The 19,284-nt window shown below is 38.9% G+C and overlaps 1 protein-coding gene and 2 long non-coding RNA genes across 4 annotated transcripts in view; 1 reads left to right on the top strand and 2 right to left on the bottom strand.

Annotated features, from left to right (window-relative positions):
* Window positions 1–19,284, top strand: part of LOC126790995 (protein CHROMATIN REMODELING 24-like) — a 179,676-nt gene that overhangs the window by 60,693 nt on the left and 99,699 nt on the right. The window lies entirely within an intron of this gene.
* LOC126791024 (uncharacterized) lies at window positions 2,029–3,394 on the bottom strand. Its single transcript, XR_007671779.1, has 2 exons — window positions 3,312–3,394; window positions 2,029–2,718 (listed from the first exon to the last, which is right to left on the bottom strand). It is a non-coding gene; the product is annotated as an uncharacterized LOC126791024 (long non-coding RNA).
* On the bottom strand, window positions 5,424–10,134 carry LOC126791018 (uncharacterized). The gene is made up of 2 exons (XR_007671777.1): window positions 10,035–10,134; window positions 5,424–5,796 (listed from the first exon to the last, which is right to left on the bottom strand). It is a non-coding gene; the product is annotated as an uncharacterized LOC126791018 (long non-coding RNA).

Below are 19,284 nucleotides of genomic sequence, written 5' to 3' on the forward strand. Positions count from 1 at the left end.
GAATCTGCTTCACCGTCTCTACAATGTGATTCTCTCCCTAATCATACTCGAGCCCCCTTTCTCTGAAGGACGAAACTAAGAATTAACGAATGCTTTCTTGTATGCTACATGTAGAGGCACGCGTTTTCCTCAAGTCAAAAGCACAAATCTAATATCAACCTGATTATGGGCACAACAGGCTGCTTGTATCCTACATCACAGAAAACACATAAATGCAAAAAAGGCTGATTCTGAAATTTGTCTTGTGATTATGAAATTCGTCTTCTGATATTTTCCTCCAGGGAGTTGGGTAAGCACTTCCAAACAAATAAGGCTGTAAAAAAACGAGTGGAAAGAAAGTGGTGTCATGTTGTGCTGTGTAAGCCTCCAACAAACCACTCACAGTCACAGCTGCGAGAATGGAGATCAAATTATGCAAATTCAGTAACACATACATATGTAAACTGGGAAAGATAATCCAGACACCATAATTTATGCGTCATTGACTATTTTGGTAAGCTCTTCCAGATTTGCTCCACTTGAGTACCCCGTACTTGTGGCCAACAACTGATGCCTTGGAAACAAGCAAAACCAAACGAGAGAGTAGGCTATGTGTATAATTCATGTCATGTTCATCAAGTGTAAGCAGGCTCACCATTGTATCTCCAATTCCAAAACATAAAATTCCAGAAAAAGGGGATAGTGGACGATCAGTGTTCTCAGAAAACAGCCAAACAGGAAGAGCACAACCCAACTAGAGGGAAAAGAAGCTGAAGAAAGCATCCAACAAGAAATATCGAGGTTCTTATATCATGCTAATGTGTAAAAAGCTTTGATCAATTACAAGAACCCATGCCATATTTGACAATAAGATCTAAGTCACGATGATCGGTGGAAGCACTCATGAATTATAAATTATCCCAATGGCCAAATTCTCCATACAATTTTAAGGTCATAGCAAAACAAAATAAGAACGTATAGACTTCAAATTGATTCATTCTCTCAACATCGATTCCCAACATTAGAATACAATGTTTCAATCCTGCTTTCCCGACTACGACCCTTATCATAATGGGTGTGAACATTTGCATCAATTTGTAATGCAAAATAGACTGCTCAAGCTGCACCAAATGCTAGATCAAGAAACTTTAGCAGGAAAAGAAAACACAATAAGCATATGCACAACACAAGAAAGAAGAAGCTGAAACTGTTCCAAGATGACAGTTTATCCTCAGTCTAGACTCACCTGGAAGTTAAGAGCAGGCACAAACATTGAAACAGCCATCAAAAAGGTATCAACTATCAAGGTAGTCTTTTCTGAGTAGAACACTCTCAATTTTACCATTCTTTGAAATGTTGTAGAATCTCAGAACAGACACATCACAGAAACCCAGTAGGCACACAGCAATAAACTCTTGAGTGGTGGTTCCAAAAATATAAATGAAAGTACCATGCCTAGAGAGAATTCAAGATTGGCACTAGGCATAAAATATACTTTGGTAAGCAGGATCAAAACTGCTATTCTATTGTTGTTTTGATTATTTAGTAAAAGTAGTTTTACCAACAGAGAATAACTAAGCTATGCATCACCCAAGTCTAATAGGAAGATTCCCAAAACAAGATGTACAAAGGCAATAAGGTCATCACTCTGACAATTCCATTATGACACAGTTTAATGAAACATAAACTCTCCATTCAGCAATGGAATATCCACAAAGGAACGTATGGCAAGTTCTGCAATAGAGATGCTAAATTAAAGAACAAGTTGTCCAACAGACCACCACATATGGAAGAGAAAGTACATGAAATGCTATATTAAAGAACACCGTAGTTCCGGGATCCAGTTTTCCTACCTGTCAGATATAGATACATATATATCCAATTTATAAATCCTAGTATCTTGATGGTTAGTAATGCACCAGATAACTTACCAGCATATCAATCTCGGGTAAAATTAGTCACTAGCAATGAAACTTCCAATTTTATAGAAAAGGATATGACAATGTGAAAAGGCATAGATTCAAATACTAAGAGCACGATCTGTTTCAGATGTTCAAATCAACTTTATTATGAATTGACAGTAACAAAACATTTCTGCTTCAATACATAAAGTTACAATTACAAAGTCCAAGGAGCTTTCGTATGTACTCACACTAGACTGAACTCCTCTTGTTGATAAGGAAAAGACATCTACCGGCTATGTACTGACTTTTGATCACAACAGTATGCAGATTTCTGCTTGACCACAGCCTAGCATTTCAGAGAAAAACTTTTCTGCTTCTTGAAGTCCCCCGGCATTGCAAAAAGCAAGGATAAGGCTAACAAGATTATTAAGAATAAACATATTTGCAACTATTTCCACACAATGCATTTCCTTGAATATCTTCTGAGCATTATCAACGTCTCTACCCATGCAATATCATCTCTCAATATACTTACAATTCTGAACATCAAACGTGGAGCCTTTATTAACCATTAGATCACAGGATTTTTACCCTTTGTCCTTGTCTCCTTGCAACACCTTTTAGCTTCCACGACCATCCTCTTTTTACAAAGTGCACCAACCAAGACATTGAAAGTGATTAACGTCTCGGAAGAACCTTTCTACTTTGTATTTCATCTAACAACCTTGTAGCTTCTTTCCACTGTCCTAAACTGCTCACTGAATTAAACAATTGTAAGCTTCTTTCCACCCGGCAACATCTCGGCTAATCATTTCAGTGAAGAGTTCCGCTGCATCTACAATTAGCGAATTCTTACAAAGACAGTCAACAGTAGTTCTGTACGACACTCTAATGGTGCTATATAAAACTATGTCAGGCTGGCATCCATTAGCGTTCATACTAGAGCATTATCGAATGACACCACTGCTTTCTCCTAACACTTTTATGAGAGTGGTGAAGGTAACAACACTAGGCTTATAGAGACCACCCTCCCCCGCAAGATCTAATCGAATCTCACGACCGAAACCAGTGATCAGAGTGGTGAAAGTAATAAGATCGGGTTGGAGACCAGATTCGCATGATGGTACATATCTAATTCGAATGGCTGTATCCATTGATTAGAATGTTGAGAGTAGAGTTGTTCCGACCCATTCCGCACATAAAATTTGTTTATCCAAAGAGATGACAGCTGAATATTACTGAGACGAAATCCTAGTACAACCCCGACATAGCTCATCAGTTTGGGTCGATTTCTGACAGTCTTGCCTAGATGGGTTGCTCTAGATTTGGTCGGGTTTGGGTTTGGGGTTTGGGAATGAAACAGACCCATGAAACTGGAGACGGAAACAACAGCGGGAGCAGTAGTAGAGCAAAGACAAGAAAGCATACCTCTTCTTCTGCGCATCTCTTCAGATCCGAGAAGATATGTCAAGCTTTAACCCTAGATCTGAGAGATCTGAGGAACACTTCGCACGCCTTTCGTTTTTGTGTTTCGGTTCGATGCCAACTCTCAAGTTAAATAGCTGTCTAGGGGATAAAGGTTGGGATCCTCTGCATTTCCTCTACCACTACTTTTTTAATCTCATGCGTTGTTTAAATCCGAAGGTCATTTGACATTCCACCTCTGCCGCTAATTTTTGTTAATCTTGGGTTTGTTGTAATGGCTAATCTTATATCCTATTTCGGCATATTTACCGGGAACGCAATTTTGTAGCCGACTTTGCTCATACTCTTTCTGAGCCGGTTATTTGGTTAGCTCCACTAATATCTCTGTGTCCCCAGCGTTTCACTTGGATAAGCAAGATTCGGGCATACCTAGATACTCTGTTTTGTAGTTTTTAAAGTTAAAAGGAAAAAAAAGTGTAAGTCCTATAGCATTTTCGACTATGAGTGTTAATCACCTGGTCAACAGTTGAGTACTAGGTGGCGCTCAATTGCCGTCTGATCTGATTAAACAGTGGCCAAACAGTCATATCGGACGGCAGTTGAGCGCCACCTGGTGCTGAACTGCTGACCAGTTGATCAACACTATTTCGGAGTTTCGACTATATCTGTGTTTGTGCTAAATCAGTTTTTCAAGTCTCTGGTCATCAGCATCTTGCAAAGGCAATAGGGTGATGTAAGTTATCTTTTGCACTTTGATTAGAATCAGGGCTTCTTTTGATGAAACTGTACGGATTTTCAGTTTGGCTTACAGTGTGAGCAAAAATCATTGTATTAGTTTCATTATAATATAAACCTTTCTGTTTAGAGTCGGAACCTCTGAATGCTCCGCTTGTATGAACTTTTAGTGAGAAGATAACGCAATGGCAGGACGGCAACTCCGCTTGTATGAATTTTTAGTGTGAAGACAATGCAATGCACAGTAATTTGGAAAGCTTTGCTGTTGACAGGGCCGCGCGTTGCCGCAGGCTTTGTTGAGTGCAAATAATGCTATCAAAAAGAGAAATCAAGTTTCCTACTGAATAGAATAAATATGAGGAAATATATGATTCCTTTGAGTAGATTGAATTCGCAACATGTTTGGCAATCTGTTGAGAACAATAACAAGCAGAAGTACCTCATCAACATAACATTTATTTACTGTAACCTCACTATTTACTGACCAGGACAGAAACAAATGGCAGAGAAGAATCCATACCATATGGATTGTAGAAAGGACTCTTTGCAGAATATTTTCAGTTATTCGCATAACTGAACAGTTTCCCTTTCATTGGAAGCCGTCCTGGAAGCCAATACCACTTTCACCTACTAATGAGAATAGTAAGAGCTACCAGAATTTAAAACAGGCATGAGGCATGCATGTATATATTGTGGATTGCAATGCTTTAACATCTGGAAATGAATTGATCATAATGATTACATTCTTCCAACTTTTACTTATTTGAATTTGCAGTAGACACACCTCTGTATCCAACTATCTATCTATTCTATAGATACATGAACCACATATTATATGTAATTGAACACGTTCAAAATTTTATTTACGTACACAGTATTGATGTGTAAACATAGCTACACTTAACTGCTTAGCATCTTTAATATATTCTGTAACATCATGATCATATCAAGATTGTCATATAGCCATCATTAAAATGAAAGCAATTGAATGTATATTGATTTGCATACAAGTTGAATGAAGGCAGAAATGTGTCCAACGCAGACTGGACTGCATATAGCCATGTAGATATTACTTATGTTATCTCCTCAAACGTATTAATGCAGTTTTGCAAACCTTTTGAAGTATTCAAAAAAGAGATGATTGTTTTGTAGATCGATGTCATAACAAACAGGATTGATAGATCTATGTGATTGACGAAAACTTTTGAGATCTGATATCAACCTAATTACGACACACAGGTAATATGGCATTTTGGGCACTCTGGCACCAATACGATCTATCAGAAGTGTAGGAAAACATAATACAAACAGAAGCAGGAATTATATAGTTTCCACTCCAAAAAGGAAAATAAAAACCAACAAAAAGCACCAATACAGCAATAACCCAATAATTAATGCAGATATAGTTTTCGATATAACTTCGTGAGTCCCACAGAGTTTGAGGAAAGTTGTAGCCAGACCTTTACACTTCAATGTCGCTCAATGTTCAACACAATGAAAAATTTTCAGAGATTCTTTATATAATCTAATAAGATTATTAAGTATATCATGCCTTGAATCAAGGAAGAAAACACAGTATAGGATCATTAAGTATAGAATATTTTTAAATGAAGAGTTAGTTTGAAATTGGATTTATCACAACACAAATAACTGAAATATAACCAAATTACCCTCATATTTTAAGTGGTGGTTTCACCTCGTAGGGCTGCTTCATTTGCATGATACAGCGATGCCCAGCCTGACCCAGTATCACCTACAATAACCTTAGCGAGTCAGAATACAAAATTAATTACAGTCATTACAGTAATAAGCAAAGGACCTGTAGAGCAAAAAAAAAATGTGAATAAGGTATGTGTGTTTGTGTGGATTTGCAGCTGATAAGATATTTGGGTGAATTTGGTTTAGAAAGAACCAGGGATTCGGTATAATATTTGGTTGCATCTAGATTTAAATCCAGATTGCCTACAGACCCTGTGAAGGGATCAAACCATTGTAGTTCTTATGCTTTTGGGATTCCAATGGGTAGCTGACTCATTTGCTTGGAATTTGTGTTTGAGGCATATGTGAGGGTTTAAAGTCTTCGAGCTTTCATTCGAGCATTTTGGGAATGATTTGATTTTTCTAGTGCTTGGTGAATTTGACTAGTGTGTCAGGGATTCGGATTGGCTGAATTTAACTAGTGGAGTCAGAGATTTGATTTTGGATATGTGGTTGCATCTAGTGGGTCGCTAGATTGCCTACGTACCCCTTTTGAGGGATCAAACCGACCGTAATTCATATGTGATTTCGGTTTTGTACCGACATTTGAGTTTGACGGATATATGGCGAACTTGAATGCATTAAGCGGATTTCATTTAGACACCCAATTTGGTAGTGTCTGCCGGGCTTTGCAACAGGCCTCGGAATTTAGTGACATGCTTGAAAATAGTGTCGAGCTTTGCAACGGGCCTCGATATTTAGTGGACTGCTTGGAGTAGCACCGGGCTTTGCAACTGGCCTCGACATTTAGTGGACTGGGGGGATTTGATTTGGGCACCCGTATCGAGCTTTGCAGTTGGGCCTTGATACTTAATATGGGCTTTACACTGCTTCACTTTGACTTTGAAGTTGTCGACGATATGATTAAGCTCGAGTTTCAAGTGAGGTTATAGTGTGGGCTTACTTCCATTATTTATTCGGAGGCCCAAAGAAATAAAGTGACCCATCTGTGAATTGATTTTCTCTTCTTCCCGTTTCCTCCTCAGAGCTCTTTTTATTCCCTTGTCAATTGAAATCCAAAGCAACAGAAACTTGAAGGCGGGAACTGAATTAGAGTTTGACTGAAGATGGGCACGTAGGAATTTCCATAAAGCACAGAAAATTGGGGCGGTGTCTATGCTTGACGAGAGAAGACCACCCCTTCATTTTGTAATTTGTATTCTCAGACCAACAGTACATTGGTGGTTGAGGTCGAAGCAGTGCCATTTCACATCGATGATTTGGAACTCCATCATTATAAACATGAAACAACCGGTTTGGAAACATGGTAGTCCTCGTGAGATTTGTCTTGGTGAGTTGGTTGATTTGGGTTGTTGATATTGATATCCCTGGGAAGCGAGTGCGTTGAGGTTGGTAAGCTTCTTTCTTCAAACCAGAACATAACCACTACTTTAAAGCTTTGTGCTTTGTTGAATTATGGCCTTAGTTCTTGCATGGATTATGAATTCAAAGAGCCACCGCTTTTTTTTCCCTTTAGTTTAGATAACAACACCTGGAAGGTTTTTGCTTATGCCACGAATAGCTATCTGATACTTGGTAGCATGTAGGCTCTTGCTTTGTTTAATTGCTTGGAGCTTAAACCCCAAAACACCACCGAAATCTCCTTTGCTTTATATTGCAGAATTAATCAAGCTCCTCATCCTTCAGTGTAATACCGTAGCTTCTTGTTGCTTCATGCAATTATTAATCAAGCCTCTCATGCATAGCTTAATTAAACATCATCATCACAGGGTCTGGAACATCACACATTTTTTATTTTTTCTTAGTGCCATATTTCATACTTGATATACTGCGACCCATTGCAACCTCAGTGTTTCACATACAAATTTGCTTCTTTTTTTTTTGTGAAACAGAGACATCGATGCAGTATAGGAAACGCAACACAAAGAGTCGAGATTTATGGTTTTGACAGGGAGTTTCAGTATGATCAACGAGACGCTGCCTGAAATATTTCATCGGGACGCTGCCCGGAATTATCATCGAGATGCTGATCGGAATTGTTCATCGGGACGCTGCCCGGAATATGTCATCGGGACGCTCCTGCAACATAAAAAGAGAGATGACTGAGATTGATGGAAGGAGGTTTGAACCTCTTGTATTCCCCTATCGATGCCTGCGTTGAAGCTGCGCTCTCTTTCTTCTTCTCCACGTTGCTCTGTCTTTCTCCTCGTTGCTCAGCTCTTATGCGTCCTTCTGCCCTCCTATTTGCGTTGGTGTGGATTGCCTCCTCCACGTCCTTCTGCTCTCATGTGCGTCCTTCTGCCCCCGTCTCCTTATTCTCTGTGCTTTTTTCCTCAACAGTAGAAGAAGTCTTTATTTATAGAGGTCTTGTAGCCAATTAATTCAGGTTGAGTTGATCACGGCTCCCCCTATAAATGATTAGGACTCATCCTTTTGAGAACTCGGAAGAGACTCCAATTTAATCTCAACTTCTTCTTAATTGATCTATTTCGGCTCCGTAAGAGGCTTTTGGAAGCCTAGGCGCATTTGGACTCTGTCATCAACTTCAGAAGCAACATTTTTTTCCTTTTTATTAAGATTTTTTTTTCTGAAATTTATTATAATTGTAATCAATTTTTTTTTTCGGTTTCTACAGGACAATCAAGTTTATGCCCATAAAGAAGCCACATAAATTTTAATTTTAAAGAGAAGTTGCAGGAAATTTCATTTGAAAACACAGGGCCCAAATAAATCAAAGGAAATACGCAAAATTGTTTAGAAATAGAGATCAGAAGAGACTTTATTGTGGTTTCATGAGGTGCAACCGTGCAACTAAGCAAAACAAATAACAAAGCTAAAAGGATGGCACCGAATACTTCCTCGATCAAATAAATTTTGGCGAACAAAACAAAAAAGAAAATAACAGAATGATAACATTGAATATCTGACTGAGTAAAATATGAGAAATTTTTCTCCACACTGGACTTATTTTACAAGTTAATAACAATTGCCTCTGTGACTCTTTATTCAGAAACAGAAAAGGTAACTTGTAACAGTGTATTGCCAGTAGAATAAAGTAAGAAATCTACTCAGTTCTTCCTGTTAAAGTAGGCATACACTAATTAAGGTATTGTCATTCTGGCATTAGAATCAAATGGAACCCATCTACTCGTGGAGGTGGTCAGGTAACATGTTCTAATACTGTAATCTGAAAAGCGATTTATTTTAATAGACTCAATTTGAATATGCATCTCCACTTTCAAATCTAAAGTAGCGTTTATTTAATATTAAAATTTTCAACTGTATAACTTCTAAAGTTAAAATTCAACATCAAAATGGAAATCCAATCCATTTTTACCTATCCATAACCTTAACAGAAAAGCCAAAGATGATTAGAATGACGATCAAATTGCAGTCGACCCATTTCTACTCACCCAACCATTCAAATTCGTGGGATATAACGAACACAGTCCGCAATTAAACCTTTAGGAAAAAAGATTATACAGCTTTCAGAATTAACACCTTTCAATTTTGCCTTTAGCTCTAGCATGGATCAATATTCTCCTGCTTTCAACCTTCCTTACAGTGCAGAATTTAGAGACACCAAAATTTAAAGTAAATGTATACTAGACCAAGTGATAATATACGAAGACAATTCAATATTCTCCTAATTTAGGACAAAAATATTCTCCTAATTTAAGGCTTAATACAGGTTAATGGTGATAGTTGATGCTACAATTTAATACATAGGGAGCTTTAGACATATATTAGGGTAATTAGATGAAGACAATTTGCACCACACACTATTAAAGTGTATACTAGACCAAGTGATAATATATGAACAAATATACACGTTTTTATTCAATAGTTATACCAACTCATTGTTCTCATATAAACTTTAGAGCACTCTTATTGTTGTGAGTCCTCCAATTCACATTCAGTTTTCCGACTCCTAAGAACCTCAAGCACACAGCCTCGCATCCCTTTGCACTACTTTTGATGACAAATTTCGACATACCTATTTTAAGGATAACATAGTTTTAAAAACAAATTTACACGATGATTTTTTTGCCCCCACTGTCTCCCGATATATATTTTAAATAAGGAAACATACATCAGACGTAATTTACTTGCACTAACTACAGTCTCACATTGGTGACTTTACATTCTAATCAAGAACCAATATAAATGTAATTTAATTTTCAAAGCAGCAGTTCAGCTATCCACGTAATTGGCTCCATGAGCAACAATAGTCCTATGCCAATTTGGCAGTATCAGAATACAGATGCATACCTAGGTTACAAATACTCCAGTAGATGCTAGAAGAGGAAACAAAACAGAGCAAGAGCTTGGACAGATGTTATTCCAGCTGCACTGCCCTCAATGGTCTTTAAAAACAGAAAACGTTGCACATAAATAAGCAAACAAATGGGAAACGTAGTCCGGTATAGTAAAAATCAATACAGATACTTACATATTTGCCCCACCTGAGTACCCCGTACTTGTGGCCAACAATTGATGCCTGGAAAAGAGCAAAACCATTACAAAACAGTAGGCTACGTAAGTAATTCATGTCCTGTTCATCAAGTGCAAGCAGAATCACCGTTGTATCTCAAATTCCAAGACATAAAATTCCACAGGAAGGAGATAGTGGTTAATCATTGTTCACAGAAGACAGCCAAATAGGAGGATCACGACCCAACAAGAGTGAAAAGTGGCAGTAAAAGCATACGACATCAAATATTGAAGTTTCTTGCATCATGCTAATGCATAAAACACTTTGATCCATGAGAAGAAGCCATGCCACACCTGACAATAAGAATATATGAGTCAAGATGATTGGTGAAAGCACACATGAATATATGTATAAATGGTCCCAATGGTCAAATTTTCCTTAACTTGTACAATTTTATGGTCAAGCAAAACAGAACAAGAACATATAGACTTCAAATTGACTCATTCTCTCTCAACATATATTCCCAACATTTGAATACAATGTTTCAATCTTGCTTCTCCCAACCACAACCCTTATTTTAATGGATGTGAACATTTGCATAATACAACAAGATTTATAAACAAGGATTAGAATAGGGACTTTGACAACTTACTCGAGCAATTTCCAATGCCAAAAAGACTGCCAATGCTGCACCAAATGCTAGATCAAGAAACTTTGGCTGGAAACGAAACACATATTAAGCATATGCACAGCACAATATAACAAGAAGGAAGAAGCTGAAACTGTACCAGGATGACAGTTCATCGTTACTCGTTTGTCTAGACTCACCTGGAAGATAAGAGCAGGCACAAACATGGGACGGCCATCAAAAGGTAGTAATTTCTAAGTAGAATTCTCTCAATCGTACTATTCTTTGAAATGTTGTAGAACCTCAGAACAGACACGCATATGACGCAAACCCAGTCGGCATACAATCTCTTGAGTGGTTTAAAAAAAAAATGAAAGTACCCTGCCAAACTAGATTTGACGGTGTTCAAGTTTGGCCATTAGGCATAATGTAGCTTATTGACTTTGGTAACCGAAATATATTAAAATTGCTATTTCTATCGTTGTTTATTATTTTATAAAGTAGTTTACCAACAGAGAATGCTCAGGTTTCTCACACAAGTGTTTTAGTAATTCAACTCGTGCATATTCATTTGGCTGTGGTTTAGACCAAAAACAACTAAAAATTATCCATATAAAGTGAGAGACATGGCTCATCAGTTTGGGTAGATTTCTAACAGGCTTGCCTACATGGGTTGATCTAGATTTGATCGGGTTTGAGAATACAACAGACCCATGAAACTAACAACAGCGGGATTAGTAGAGCGAAGACAAGGGTTGGATCTTCTGAAATTCCTCTCCCATTTCACTTTAAGTCTCATCCGTTGTTGAAATCCGATGGTCATCTGACATTCCACGTCAGCCGCTCATGTTTTCGATTATAGTTGTGTTTTTTGTTACAAACGAAGCTCAAAAGAGCCTAACAAAAAAAAAGGCCAATTTTGATAAATAACTTATTTTAGAATCTCAAATTGATTTTTAACCATGTTTTACCAAATAATTGATAAATGACCATATAAAAAGACTAAAAGTTTTAATTGCCCTTGTGAAATCCCAACACCTTCTTCTTCCATAACTTAGCTCTGTGAAATCTTCATCGAACCTAAACCATTCATTGAACCTATATGCTTCTGTCACCCAATTTCCTTAACCCTCTTCCGGTTCCCTGGCCTCTAAATCTCCAATTGCACCCTACCCTATTCTAGGATCAACTTGCAATTTATTTTTGTACTTTTTTTTTTACTCTTATATTCTGGCAATTATCACCATTTTTGTTCTTACCTGGTTTATTGAACTTGAGCTTATAGCTCTTTTGAAAGAAAAAAAAAACACTAGAGCTTATGACCAAACAAGAGATATACTATGAATTAACCAATTTAAATACATAGGTCAATGTTAATAAGATGTAAACGTGGTTACTTTCACCTCATGCATATCACCAACTGTTGGAAGCTTTGAGAATTGAGATGATTGTCTTCGAAACCCTAGTGTCCAATACTCCAATTCCTCATAACAATTTCAGGTTTTTTCCTAGGTCTATCATATCTTATAATCAACCTCGATTGTAAGATATATTTTATTTTATTTTAAATTTTATTTGTTAAATTTGACTTGATGTATGAAACGGCTTAAACGATAATAACAAAATTCATGAAATGTGCGTGTTAATATGAGATATTACGTATAATAGAATAAGGATATTTTAGACATCTTATTCCTTCAAATTGTCATTTATCAACTTTTTGATAAAACATGGTCAAAAATCAACTTGAGAGCCTAAAGTAGGTTATTTATCAAAATTTCTCAAAAAAAAAAAAACTAAACACTAGAGCTAGAGACTCTCATAACTCAAGTAACAGCAGCAAAATCAAATTGATAAATGACCTTCTTTTCTAATTTAGTTGAAAAATGACCTTCTAAGAGTGTAAATAGTCTTTATTACCCTTTTATCTAAAACCCAACAAACAAAAGAAACAACAACGATCTAACACATTCATATATAGCCTTCTCATAAAAAAAAACACATTTACAGTCAAACCTCAACCCCTCTGTACTGATTTGGAGAACAATAAAAAAAAATTCTTTGATCGAGGTATGTACATCTATTATCATCTCTTTGTTTTTGTTTTCTACAATTGGATTATAATACACGAATTTGTGGTTATGTTCTTGAATGAGTTTGTGATTATATTCTGGAAAATCTAGGGTTTGACCCGAAAACCCTAAACCCTATATGAGGAAATTGATAACTAAGAATTTGTTTCAGGATGAAATAATTGTGTATTATTGAATGATATGGGGGGCCTATATATAGGCATTACAAAACCACAATCCCGTAGGATTCGGAGTCCTAATCTATTACGGAGATGTTAATCTATCTCCTAACAGGAAACCTATTAGGCTAAGACACACATAAGAGTAGAATAGTAATTCTCCCGGAACACTCCCCCTTGTGTCGCATGCCTAGGTTGTATGGTGCACACATCGTTGCTTCGGTAAAAACCTTGTCAAGCAAAATAAAAACCTCTTGGGTAAAAACAAAAGCTTGATCGAAGGGAAAAAGAGCACAACGCACCGTCTACATTTGATAGCATCATGTGAGCTAGACTCCCCTTGAAGTCTACGAAACAACTCCCCCTGATTAGTGCCATAATCATGGAGTACAAAGACCAACGTACACAACGTTCATTACATGCTTCTCAAACGTAGTCTTGGGCTAATGATTAACCATTAATCTAGCCACAAATCCTTAGATCATCCATGCTATACTTAGCCAAACTTAGATCTTAGGAAACAAGATTGCATAACAACTCAAAACAAGAGTTTGCAATGAAAATCAGATTCTCGGATAGAATGACCTTCACTCACTTAAACGGCCATAACTTCTTCGTCAAAATAGGTATCAGCGAACCGTAAAATGTTCTGAAAAGTAGACACCCGTGGCTTTCCAGTGACATAAGGTTCACAACCTCATCCGATCGTAGTAGTTCACAATGCTCTGTCGAAGTTGACTGACTTGCAAATTTCCGGACATGACTGTCCTACTTTGCTAAAACGGCTATAGCTCACTCAATATGATAGTTATGAATGAAAGGTTGATGTCCCTTCAAAATAGACACATAGACCTTCCCAACGGTACTAATTTCACCATATTTCATCTAGCGAGCTGTCCTGTAGGTCTCGTTGAAGTTGACCTACGAAACTAGACAGATTCTGATTTGTCACATTTAATGTGTCTTTCGCGAAAAGAATGGGGGAATAGACCAATGAAGAACTGATTTTGGTCCAAGACGGAACCGTACGCATCCTCTACACTACCAGTGTCGACTGCTACACCAAGGCGTACGTTGATGTTGCTGGAGCTGCTGGCGGCGTTGGTGTGGATAGGATTTGTGTTGGTTCACTAAGTGTATAACTAAACCCATGTCAAAGAAGCAATGCAAGTCCAATGACAACGCATATGCGCATAGTTAATCACGTCATAATGAAAGCAATAGTGTCCCAACAACATTAGCATGCATGAATGTATAGCTCATTGAATCTCTTCATCATCTATACTTAGACGGAATAGAGAATCAAGAATTAGCTTCATATGAACACATATGGGTATGAGTTCTTGCAACCGATTGTACTACGTTCTCTCGAACATCGCAATCTGATTACATAAGCTCTCCGTGGTCTGGAGGCATTTAAAGTCCCTCGGGCACTCTCATATCTGCGTCAAGATCCCTTTACAGATATTCTATGACCACTATCATATGCTGCAAATCAGTTTTCATGGACACTACTACTGATCAAGTAGCGGAAAGCAATTATGTCCATAACGAGAGAATATAACTCATCGTAGTCAATACTAGGATAATGAGACAATCTTTGCGCCATAAGTCCTGCATATATCGCATGACTTCATCTTTCTCATTACACTTACGAACAACGACCAACATAACAAGTCTAGTTTAGCCTATATTGATTCTTTCCACATCGGTCAAGTTGCTCATCGTTGATGCTTTACAACGGAATAAGAGCATAAGCGAATACATCATCAATCATGGGAGATCAATACATTAAACACACACGCGCGCTGTATACGATCAACTCGTGAGATTTCTATTCTTCTCTAACATCAATAAAAGGAGTCTGTAGCGTCCCACAGAAACTTAGTTGATACACATGTTTAGAGAATATCTCTTGATGATGGGCGAAATACTTGTGCCTACGCACTTCGCTTCTTTCTGGTTTTGATTCCAGAGAATAATGGTCTCCCCCTCATCTAGGCAGGAGCCAAGACCGCAGCTATGACCCTTAGTAGTCCATCTTTGCGTTTGCCGCCCTTGTTTTGTGGTGTAATACCACGGGCGCCGACAACACCACAGCGTACGATGGTGCCATCGCCGGCTTCCTTCCCACTGTCAGGGATGGTGCCAACAGTGCTAGGACCAGGTCATATGAAATTCTCTCATATTCTGAGAGTCCCAACCTTACCGGCACATCACAACATTTATGTGCGATCTCGTCACTTTGGCAATATCAGTAAAGTCATTGAGCATCGAATCTTTGACTTTCTGGAGGTAGATAATGCGTTGCACATTTGCTCACTTTGAGTAGTGCGGGATCTTAATGAGACATAGTGCCACACCACGTCAATTCCTAGCGATAAAACCGGAATGGGAGCATTCCATATCTCCCCCTAACGACGGGAAGTATGTCTCATCAAAGTGACCGTCTGCTAATATCGCAGGATAGAGATCAACGGTTGTAGATTGGAAATAGCGGACAAGTGTTGGTGATTCATAAATCATAACCAACCAGAATACTTACTCGTTTCAAGTAGACCCATTGAGATAACTACAATAGAGGCATCATAAACAACTTTAACCAAATAGGCGTTAGTGAAAAGAACGTTGGGACCGTATCCAGTGACCATCTGGTACGCACTAAACGCTTGGCAAGTTCTGGGTCTGAAACGAATAAGTGTCGCTGCATGCAACATCATTACATATCCCATGCAAAAATCGGCAGGTTAGTACCCATAACCAAGTCCGAGCTCTGCTAGATCGTGCATTGAATGAACATGAGGAATAATATGTTCAACGACGATCCTAGTAGACATGTAAAACGAAATCATCAAAGTCGTGGGGGTGAACTCTCCAACGGTATCCATTCAAATAGATTTGAGAGGATGGGAAGGGTGGTGAGCCCTTAGTATGATGATCATAGCTAAAAACTTAGCAAATGCAGCATTCCTTGTGGAAAGCAAAGCGACGTGTGACCAACGCATGGATGCTCTTAACCTATACCATAAAAATACCGAAAAATGTCCGTATTCGGTTGGATAGGGTCCACTAATGTCACCTTAAATACTTTGTAAGAATGGAATGTTCTCGGTTGGAGCCTTAGCAAATAAGGACTTCCTTGAAATCTAGCAAAAGAACAAGCTTTGCAAAATGAGCGATTGGCATCAGAGATTGTCATGGAGGCATTAGAAGACACGGGAGACATCACAAGCTCCTGTGAAGGAGGGGATGCCGCCACCGACGGCCTTAATGCCATGGAGCCGCCGAAATAGGCAAGCTCGGCCTCACCGTGCATGGCACGGATAGGCTCGGCCTCACCATGTGGAGCATGGGTGAGGTGGTCCTCCAATCGCTTCGTGAACATGAAAAATAGATGATAATGTGAATTTCAAAGAACTCGAATCATCATATCTTGTTCAAAATGACCAAAAAACGATCATGTCAAAACCGAGAAGACAGTAAAACCGAACCCATGATTCAAAGAATCTTGAGTTACATAAAGCTACTGCTGCAGGCAAGAAAAACGATGTCTGCAGGCTAACAAAGCTACTGTCGAAGCTTGAAAAAGATACTGTCAATGAAATCTGACAGATTTATTCCTCTCCATTCTTAACACAAATATCAAGATGAAAATCCATCATTGGCATGTATGGCCTTTAAAACTTAGCAAGGCACGAAGATATACAACACAATCTCCGCACGAGATCCGTAAAACAACTACCTGCGCCGTAGGACAGTGTGGCTGGTTACGCAATTAGCAAGACACTCGATTTCACGGCGGGACATTCTCAAAATGAAGATTAAGAGAGTCAACGACGCGGTGACTTCTCTACACAATACGCCGTAGGATATTGTAAGAGAGGGGATTGAAACAAATGGCAATCCCATCGAATGTATCACATGGCAATAAAACTACATTCTTCAACTTAAGAGTTGGAAAAACATGGTATTAGAGAAGTTGAATACCAAACAATTACGGTGGAAAACCTTCCACTGGGTGCGGGTGGTCACCAATAATAATAAAATCATTTGAGCTATGAAACGACTTGGAGAAAACCGGAAAATCAACCGGAAAACCATGTCAATATAACTCAAAACCAGGTGAAATTTGGACTGGGAAAACGTGGCAGCAAGAACTGCTGAAATATGTGGAAAACATGACGAGAAACAACGGAAAAAAAATCGTCGGAAAAACTCGTCGGAAGCCAGCGGCACCGATTGCCGGAAAACTGGCCGGCGGCGGCCGAAGCTGGCCGGTATGGAGGCCGTAACTTCATGTCCAACAGGGAACGCCGTCCGGAACCGGATGGCGGTGCCGGAAATGTCGTAAAATGGTCGGAAAGCGGCGAATACGCTGGTAAAACGCCGGAAAACGTTCCGGAAACGCCGGAACAGTAACCGGGAAAAACGACGTCAATTTTGACGTTCCGATGTCCGTTTTCCAAATTTTAAGGTCCAAAATCACAATGTAGTGCTATTGGGGTCCCATGTAACCCAAAAACGACCAATTTAAAAACCACGTGAGTTGCAAACGTCGACCATGCATGCTAAGCCAAGGCAAATAAAATTCTCACGAGTCAATCTTGTAAACAAGAAATACGAGAAATTTTATAGAATATGCCAATACTTAATACAACACAAACAAGCTTACAATTCAAATAGACGACTTAAGCTAAAGTCGAGCAATAATCATGGCAATGCCAACGTCATACTTGAAAAATAGAAAGCAGAAGACATAGTCAAAATAGATTGACTAATCAAAAGTCTGTAGCAACAAAATCTTGCATATCGGATTGGACGGAGCCTTAGCCTGAGTCTCAAAAATGTGCTTACTTGAGAATGGAAGAATGTTACGTTTCCATCTCCAAAATTCCCTCAAGAAATAGATATAGGTGCCAAAAATGGCATGCGTTTCTTTGATGTGGAGTATGCATCAAGGTCAACTCTGATAAAACAACGTCATAGACGTTCATTAAATCACTTTTAAGTGTGTCCCATAGAATTCGTTATTTTTGGGATCTTTTTGTCAGCAAATAGTGCTGCATCAGAGTAATGAATCAACTCAAATAAATGAGTACGTAGACCTTGAGATTATCGTTTATAGACATGAGTTTAGGAAAACTCAAACATTCAAATAACAGTCGTGATGGCGACGCATCCATAAGAAACGAGGGTTGTATAGGTTTCAAATAATCGAAACTATTCAAGTATGTAACCGGAATTAGAAGGTTGTGATGTATATGGTCACAAAATAATCGATGCATATCGGCGATTCTCATGATCGCACCCAAAACAGCGGTGCACTCAGGCGACCACACGAAATCGATATCTTCCTTTTTAAATAATAACGTGACTCCCCCAGGACCGTCACACGAAAAACGTCGACCAAGAGGGGAATCATATCCCTCTTTGGTCTCATCGGTGTTATAAGAAAGGCCGGAAAAGAAGACATGAAAAAAAGCTAATAGCGCCCGATAATTTATATATATATGTTCAAAAGCAGCAACTTTAAGAAAAACATACTTGTTGGTCTGCCAAATAGACCGCATATAAGTAAATTGCACTGCAAATTGATTGTCATGCATGAAGTTGCTTGATGAATTCCTTTTCGATCTTCGTCCGATGACATAAAATCTTGGGAGGATACGATCAAAATCGTATGTAGATGACAAAAGTATCATCCATCTCGGCATGAATGTCATCACCATAGTACGACGAGTGATCACTTTTCCTATGCAAGCACGTGAAACATAGTTAGAAAACGAAAACGTGCAAATAAACGATTTAATAAGCAATAGGAAAATAAAAAGGAAAGAAGAGAAATAGTTTAAAGGCCCAAAAGAGTAGAGAAGACGGGAGTAGCTTCTCTTGAGCGAAGAGTTTGCTTGTGCAGTTCGCGTTCATTGCGTATATATGCGGGAAGAGCAATTTTGAATCCTCTAATGCGAGGTTTTTCGGGGCAAAAAGATGTTTTTGCGGAGCGAATGCGGAGGATACCCTGCGGGGCTGCGGAGGCTGCGTGCAGGGACAGCAGGGGAGTCGCAGGGGCAGCAGGGGGGGTCGCAGGGGCTGCAGGGCAGCAGGGGCCGTAGGGCAGAATCTGCGTGCGGGGCTGCATGCGACTGCGATGCGGGGGCAGCAGGGGTGCGTGCAGGGCTGCGTGCGGGGCTACGTGCGTGCGTGCAGG

This window comes from Argentina anserina, chromosome 1, assembly GCF_933775445.1.
Source record: "Argentina anserina chromosome 1, drPotAnse1.1, whole genome shotgun sequence".
Lineage (NCBI taxonomy): Eukaryota > Viridiplantae > Streptophyta > Magnoliopsida > Rosales > Rosaceae > Argentina > Argentina anserina.